Raw genomic sequence first — 7,586 nt, forward strand, 5'->3', positions numbered from 1 at the left:
TTTTGGTGTGTGGTTGTAGCATCTCTCCACCCTCTAACCAAAGTGCTCCGCCCGAAGGATACGTCATTGGCAAACCCACATTCTCCCTGCACCAGTGTTATATTAGATTAGTTTGTAATAGGAGTCCACACAGTGGAGCAGAATTGTGGAATGGGCTGCAGGAACCATATCCCCTTCCACGATTTCATCTGGTGGTGTGAAAAGTAGGTTTATGCCAACTCAGGATTTCAGATTTTGCCGAAAGACATTCATGAAGTCAAACCAGAAAGGCTGGAATTATCTAGACAATCATAGCCTCCAGGTTGCTTGAAAGCTTTGCATGCCCTGATTGGTCAGGAATGTCCTGCTTTCCAGCCAATTCGGCGTACAGAACACTTTGGCTGTTTTGATTTGTCGGAGTGTTATCTATCGCAGCCAATCTTGGCCCTTCTTGGCCTCCTGACCACAAATTCTCAGGATTCTGGACTAGTTGTCAGGGCAAAATACTTCCCTTTTCTGTCTGCTGTTGATGCCTGAAGTGTTTTTTGAAAGCCCAAAATGCCTTTGTCTGCAGGGTATGTCAATGCAATTATAATTCAGAATTATGGAGAAATGTATATTAACAAAAAACATTTCACAATCATTCTACCTCCAGGGCTTTAAGTGCAAAATCGAGGGGTGGCCTCTAACAGGGGTGTCTGCCAAGAATCTTGAACATGACCTAAATAGTGACTTGAGTGGTCTACAGTGGGTGCCACATACACCACAAAGATCTGCAAATGTGCACTAAAGGTCACTCAGCACGGTCTCAGATTGCATTGTTTGCATCCTTTCTGCATATTGTTCATTAGTTTCTCTGGGGTTTGTAAAGAAACCGCTCAGTACATAAATAATTCAATCATTGAGTAAATCATCTTCATTATGTAAAAAGATCACCTATGAGAAAGGGGAGGGGAACAAACAGAATCAATGTGGTTTCTTGACGATTTGCATAACATCAAAGTGCATTTTGGGACTAAAGAAATGACCACGGAATTTTATATTTGAATTATGTCTGTGATACTGATTCATGCATGAACCCCTTCTGACCCTGTAACACACACAGGGCTGTCTGTTCATTTGTTTTGGTCAAAACACTCTCCCTAACAGTTAAATATCTGCAAACCCAAAGTGATATATACCCATTTGGAAAGTGTCTGATTATGGATGTCAAGCTTGGTCTGTTCTTATTTACCCTAATGTTTCACACCGATTTTCATTAAATCACACAGTCCCCGGCTAAGGACATACTCAAAGGAGAAATTGCAAAGGTGGCTTATTGATGACAGACAGTGCCCTAGCTGAGGTGAAGTTTTTGGAGATGGATGGCACTCCACCCCGTCCCCCACTAGCCCTGGGCCACGTAAAGCCCTGCCTTCCTCCCACATTCACCGACAGCACATCTTCACACACAACTCCTCCTCCAAATGAACACAGGTTACACAATGGAACATTTATCACCCAATGGCACGTGTGAATATCGGTTTCTAAACCATCAATCAGCCCCACACCTCTAATACACCAAAAGGGATCCAAACAGATTGCAATAACAAGCAAATTATAAACTTCCTTGTCCAATTTTGGTAACATGGAAGGAAGGCAGGCTTATCTTCAAAAGGTTGTGAATCAATGGTTAGTTGTAACAGCGAAAATACAATTTTTTACCCAATGATAAAAGGAGTGTCCAGTCAAGGGTGTTTTAAAAATATCTACTTCATTAATCACAGCAGACAGTCTAACAACACTACGAAATACAGCCCACCGTGTAAACAAATGCAGAAGACAGACAGTTTCAAAGAAGGAAAACGGATGCACTCTAGATAGAGGGTTGTCGGTATGGTTATTAACCACAACAGTTTAAGGTTTCTTGTCTTCAGCCCAAAGGTGGAAAATGGTCTTAAAATGTCTCCCGGGGCCTTCTGGGAAGGACCAGGTGGACAGAACCACAATGTACCCTTTGTTGTTGGTGCTCTTAGCGCTCGACAGGGTCGAGTCAGCTTCAGGGTGCTTTGCAGGCTTCTGTGAGTTTGAGACGGCAGTCATCTGCAGGTATCAGGTGGCAAGACAGTTCAGCGGGCAAAGCTGGATGAATGGCTGCAGACTGGCCTACACAGCGGCCCGGGGGTCAGGAATCATCTTAGTGCTGATCAGCAGTTCTGAAGCACTGGTTGATATGTCTCGGATGTCTTAAAGCGCCAGCGGCTTGACAACGGTCAGTGTTGCCATTGTTTGCTGTCAGTGTTGCCCTGGGGGCCTGTTTGAAGTACCCTCTGTTGGTATGTTGGTATGTTCATTGCCTTTGTCAGCTAATCATGCTGTCCATGGCAGGGGGAAGCTTGGCCTCCCCCTTCCCTGATTGACACCATGCCCTCCTTGACTGTCTCACTCAACGAAATATGACAGAGGCAGATTGTGGCTGTAGGAGGTGTCCAGCCCGGAGTACACAGGTCTATGCTTTTGTTGTGGCGTGACTATAGGAAAATGTGTGCGGCTTAGCCGCACGTATTTTCCCGAGGTCACTCTACCATCATTCCATTTATTTAACATGTTCAAAAAGCCCTGGCAGCGCACATAAACCTCGTGGATGGTCGAATTCCTCACACAATTCATGTTAGCAATTTAGGGCGTACATTAACCAATGCTCAAGGTAGCTCACAAATTATCTAAAATGTGCGCCTCACAGAGTGCCCTATATTTTCAGACCTGCATGTATCAATATTTGCCCTGCTCCCCCTGCTACGGTGGCCCACTACCCAACATCTTGCAGATCCTGAAGCTTGAAAAAGACAGTGAAAATTCCAGAAGGTACACTATACTTGACTTATGGCATAACAGGGCATAGCAAACAGTTTCATTCATTTTCATATGAGTCAGTACTCACGATAGTACTCCAGATAGCTAAGTGACTTCTGTGACTGGCAGCAACAGGGGATGAAATGAATGTTAGCTCTGATGCAGTCAGTCCTTTACATTTGAATCTATAGTGTACTGACTGGCTTGTGAAACTCTATATCTACCCTTTATATCTGCCTGGCAAATCTAGAGATACGGATTGAGGGAGGGCCAGTGGAGCAATAATGAAATTCAGGCTGGCAACCTCAGAGACCACTAACAGAGGAGCATGCAGGACGCCATTCTGTGCCTAAAATGATAAATCTGCCCCATTCTAAAGGGGTTCTTTTTTCGAATAACGTGAACAGAATCACTTCGAAGCACTACAGTGTTTCCTGCTGCGTAACAGTGAAATTAAATGTTTTGCCCAAGATCACAAATTCTAGTTAAACAGCAAAGCATGGATTTTAACCCCTTCTGCAATTAAGACACTAGGCCACATACCTTCCCAGCTTTACTTGGTACTATACTTAACGTCTGGATTTCAAGGCCTAAACTAGTACTTGCTGATTGAGTTTACTTGCAAAATACACAAATTGCACAGTAAAGCACCCTGACAATATATAAACCATTATAGAAACATGTTAAGCCAAATGAAATATCTTTGTTGCTTTATGTTCTATACCCTGAATGAAAAACTTGAAGTCCCAGAATACAAAAAAATGCTTACCTGAAAAATGTGCTGTTTTTCACCACTGTACTTTGTGCACTTAAAGACAAAAACTAAAAGAAGTAACGGAATATGGTCACCTGAGTAGAAAGATTCTTTGTCACAAATCTCCAGCCTATTGTTGCACATAATGTTAAGAACATTTGACAACAGACACAAAAACAGCCCCTTTCCCATGTCACACCAGTAGACATCATGGGTATAAACTAATCTTTAAAATAGAGTGTTAGTCACTTTAGCTGCATTGGAAGCAAACAGAGATTTACTCGGTAACTGGGGATGTGCGGGGTCTTTGAGTTGGACATGTCCCATCTCAGTGCAAACTTCCCAAAATCCACAAATTCGAAAGGTCCAGCTGAAAACAAAACAAAATATGTTTCATAGGTTGTTATGGAGCTAGCCACACAGTTTAGGACACTTTGTGTGTCAGCCTGGTTGTGACGTGGGTAATGGGCATTGATTGAAAGTGAATAAGCCTATTTGTAAGCACATTTTGGGGAAATCCATTGGAAGCCAGTCACAGTTTACGGTCTGCTCATCATCCAATAGGGAGGGAGGATAATTCAGGGACGATGTGTTTGTCTTGGAACCAAGACACTGCGGGTTCGAATCCTGGTCCTGAGTTTAGAGACTGGTCTGTGGTATTAAGCACATTATAAAAAATAAATTAATTTTTTGATTAATCCAAGCCGAGCTGGTTCTAAATTTGACTTAGAAAGGGAGAAAGAAAAGGCATTCTTGACACTTTTTAGAGCCTTTCAATTATAGGTGTTCACACAAATAGAAACTAGTAGCATGGCGTACCAATGTGTAACATTTCACTCCCACCTCTGCAATTCCTGGCACAGCCCAGAGCTAAAGAGAGAGTTTGAATGAGTGATAGCATGGGCAACTGTCAAGCGTGAACTCACTTATTTTACTGGAGATTCAGAGCTTTTCTCGGCTATAAGTGCCACGTCATGGTCCTGGGACAGGCGTGCAACACCACTGCGCTAATGGTGCTTCAGCCCCCCCACCCCCACCCTGAAATGTGAGCTGAGGGGCGGGGCTGACACCCGATTAGCTCCACACTTTTCTGTTAGTCAGAAGGGGAAAGAAGCCTTTCCTGAAACAGGCGACTTTAAAGTGTTACTGCGTTTGTGCAGAAAAATGTATTTGCAAAAACGCAGCAACACTTTAAAGCTGCTAGTTTCAAGAAAGGCTTCCCTCACCTCTCTGTCTAACAAAAATCAAATGGACACAGCCCCCTCCCCACGAATGACTGCAAACATTAGATGTTCTTTCACATCTGAGGGGGAAAGGGCTGATGTGCACACTTGCTTTTTGTTAGGCAGAGACACGAGGAAAGCCTTTTCTGAAAGTAGCAGTGCATATTAGCTCATTGTGTATGTATGTGTGCAAGGAGTGTGTATATAATGTATGTGTGAATGAGTGAGTGTGTGTGTAATTGTGTGGGCTTATGTGTAATGCTGGGCTGCTACCATTTGATACCTGGGCCCCATGCCAGACAACCCTTGGGGTATAAAGTGGCCCCTCCCATAAGGTGATATGATATGATAAGGCATTTATAATGCGCCTATACACAAGTGTTTCATGGCAAGGGCGGGGAAACAGAGGGAAGACAGAGACAGCGATCCTACTAGGCCAGGTGACATTGAGATCGCACAAGTGCAGGGGAAGGAGGAAGGGGAAAAGTGCAGGGGGGCGGGGGAACAGTGCAGTACATAGGATAACAGTAAAATAAATAAGACAACAAATAATAAATAAAAGTGTAGCCAGCTGGTGGCAAGTGCAAGGGTAAGTGCAGACATCAGGTGTCAAGAGCTAGTAGGGGCTGTTGGGATACAGAAACACTCCCCAAGTGCAAGGGATGCCAGAGGGGCAGTGCAGGTGTGTAGCTGGCGGGGAGGGGACCTGGGCCCGATATCAGAGGCCAGGTAACAGTGCAGTTTCAGATTCAGCCAGGAGATCAGCAGGGGAGAGGAGGAGAGAAAGCAGAAGCAAACAGGAAGGTCTTGAGGTGCTCCCGGAAATGGAGATGGTTCTCCTGAAGTTTCAGAGGGACGCCCCAGCTGGAAGAAAGAAATCTACCACCAACTTGCTGCTTGGAGAAGTGACTAACCTTGAGGGAGTTGGAGGCAGATGAGCGAAGAGCCCGCAAAGGAAGATATTTAGGAAGAGAGAGGTGAAGGAATTGAGGCCCCAAGGCCCAGAAGGCCTTGTGGACAATGCAGAGGGTTTTGAACTTAACCCTCGCCGCCACTGGGAGCCAGTGCAGAGATTTCAGTCCTGGAGAGATACGATCCCTGGGCTTGAGGCCAAGGACATGTCTCGCAGACTTGTTCTGGATAAGTTGCAGAGGACGGAGAGTAGAGGCAGGCAGATTTAGAAAGAGGCTGTTGCAGTAGTCCAGCCTAGAGAGACCCAGAGCTCTGGAGATACCAGAGACCAGACACCATCACCAGTTAGCCCCCCCCCCACCCCATATGTAGGTTTTGTTGCGCCCCCGCCCTGGGACCACCTGGGCATAGGCTTTCAGGGATTATTTTCTAAATTTAGGCAAGGCTTCTTAGGCTAGTTATCCCGTGGCTGAAGTGGGGATTTGCCTAATCAAGGTTGCCACATGGAGCCTAATGGATGTGTGGAGGAGGCACAGTGCAGAATCCTATGCCTTTCAGTATACAGGGGAAGAAGCGTGCTTACCCCTTAAATTTCTGAGGCAACAGGCAGTAGCATCATCAGCAGGCTTTTAAGGGTACAAGGTCAAGCAGGCAAGACCGGTTAAGGGAAATTGTTACCGAACCTTGCTTTTGGAACTGAGGGGTAGGTAGCACAACACCGTAATACGCAGCAGTACCTATTCTGTGTGCCTCTATTTATGCACAGGCTACAAGCTCCATTTACTCCTCTCATTTCTGGTAGCATTCACCTCACTTTCATCATAATTTCCACGCCTCTGTGGGACCTGAATGCATTGGGTTCGTGCCCTGACCCGACGAGTGCCTGGCCATTGGTAAGGAATGTGTGATGTTTAGTCGTCCTTTGTTTAATGAGTTTTATTTTTATAATGCGATTGCTATCCGCCCAGAGAAGATAAACTTCAGTTCTGGTAACTATAGTGGCAACTGTCCCATGGCATTGTGGGATTCCTCAAAAAGATGGCTTCTCCGAGGGCCGTCGACAAAAGGAGGAAAAGGAAAGCGCAGAACCTATTTCCTACAACAGAATTAGGTTACATGATCATGTCAGCTGACCCAGGACAAGGTGGTTTCCTTTGCAAACTGGCTACCTCAGAGTAGTCATTGACTTAAATCATTAAAAATTGTATTAGTGAGCTGCCACACAAAAACATATGGAGCCTGGATCCGTGGACATGCAGCCATCGCTGTGTGAGATAAATGTATACAACAAATACATGTATTGTAATAAGACTACTGTAGCAGACAGAATTGTAATGTGCAGGGCTTTGTGCGATTCCTTTCCAAGATGGCTTCTCCCATAGAGCCACCGTTGTGGACACAGAGATTTGTACACTTCAACTTGCCACCTCACATGGCAGGGCCAGACTGCTTTGTAATATTAGCCATTCCTTTTTTTTTTTTTTTTTTTTTTTATTACAATTTTTAATTTTACATAAATAAACATGAACATGAATAATCCAGTAAACACATAGCCAATCAATTCAATGTAAATAATCAACATATCACAACCAATTTAAAATACACATCAATGTACTAAAAAATAGAACCGGTTGAAGAAGAAGAAAAACAGGAAAGAAGAAGAGAAAAGAGCCAACGCAGGAAATAAGGACTAAGAATACTAATTGCATGAACCATATAACAAATTCAATAATAAAACAACCAATACACATCCTATAGATGTCATACAGCACAACATTGTACAAGGATATGTATATATTGTCCCAGATCAAAGCTCTGCATTACGCATAGGCATCAAGAAAGCAGCCCCAAATGTCCCAAAACTTCTCAATGTCATCAGTGAGTTT

Source organism: Ambystoma mexicanum, chromosome 3q (genome assembly GCF_040938575.1).
Source record: "Ambystoma mexicanum isolate Mex_15411 chromosome 3q, UKY_AmexF1_1, whole genome shotgun sequence".
NCBI classification, from domain to species: domain Eukaryota; kingdom Metazoa; phylum Chordata; class Amphibia; order Caudata; family Ambystomatidae; genus Ambystoma; species Ambystoma mexicanum.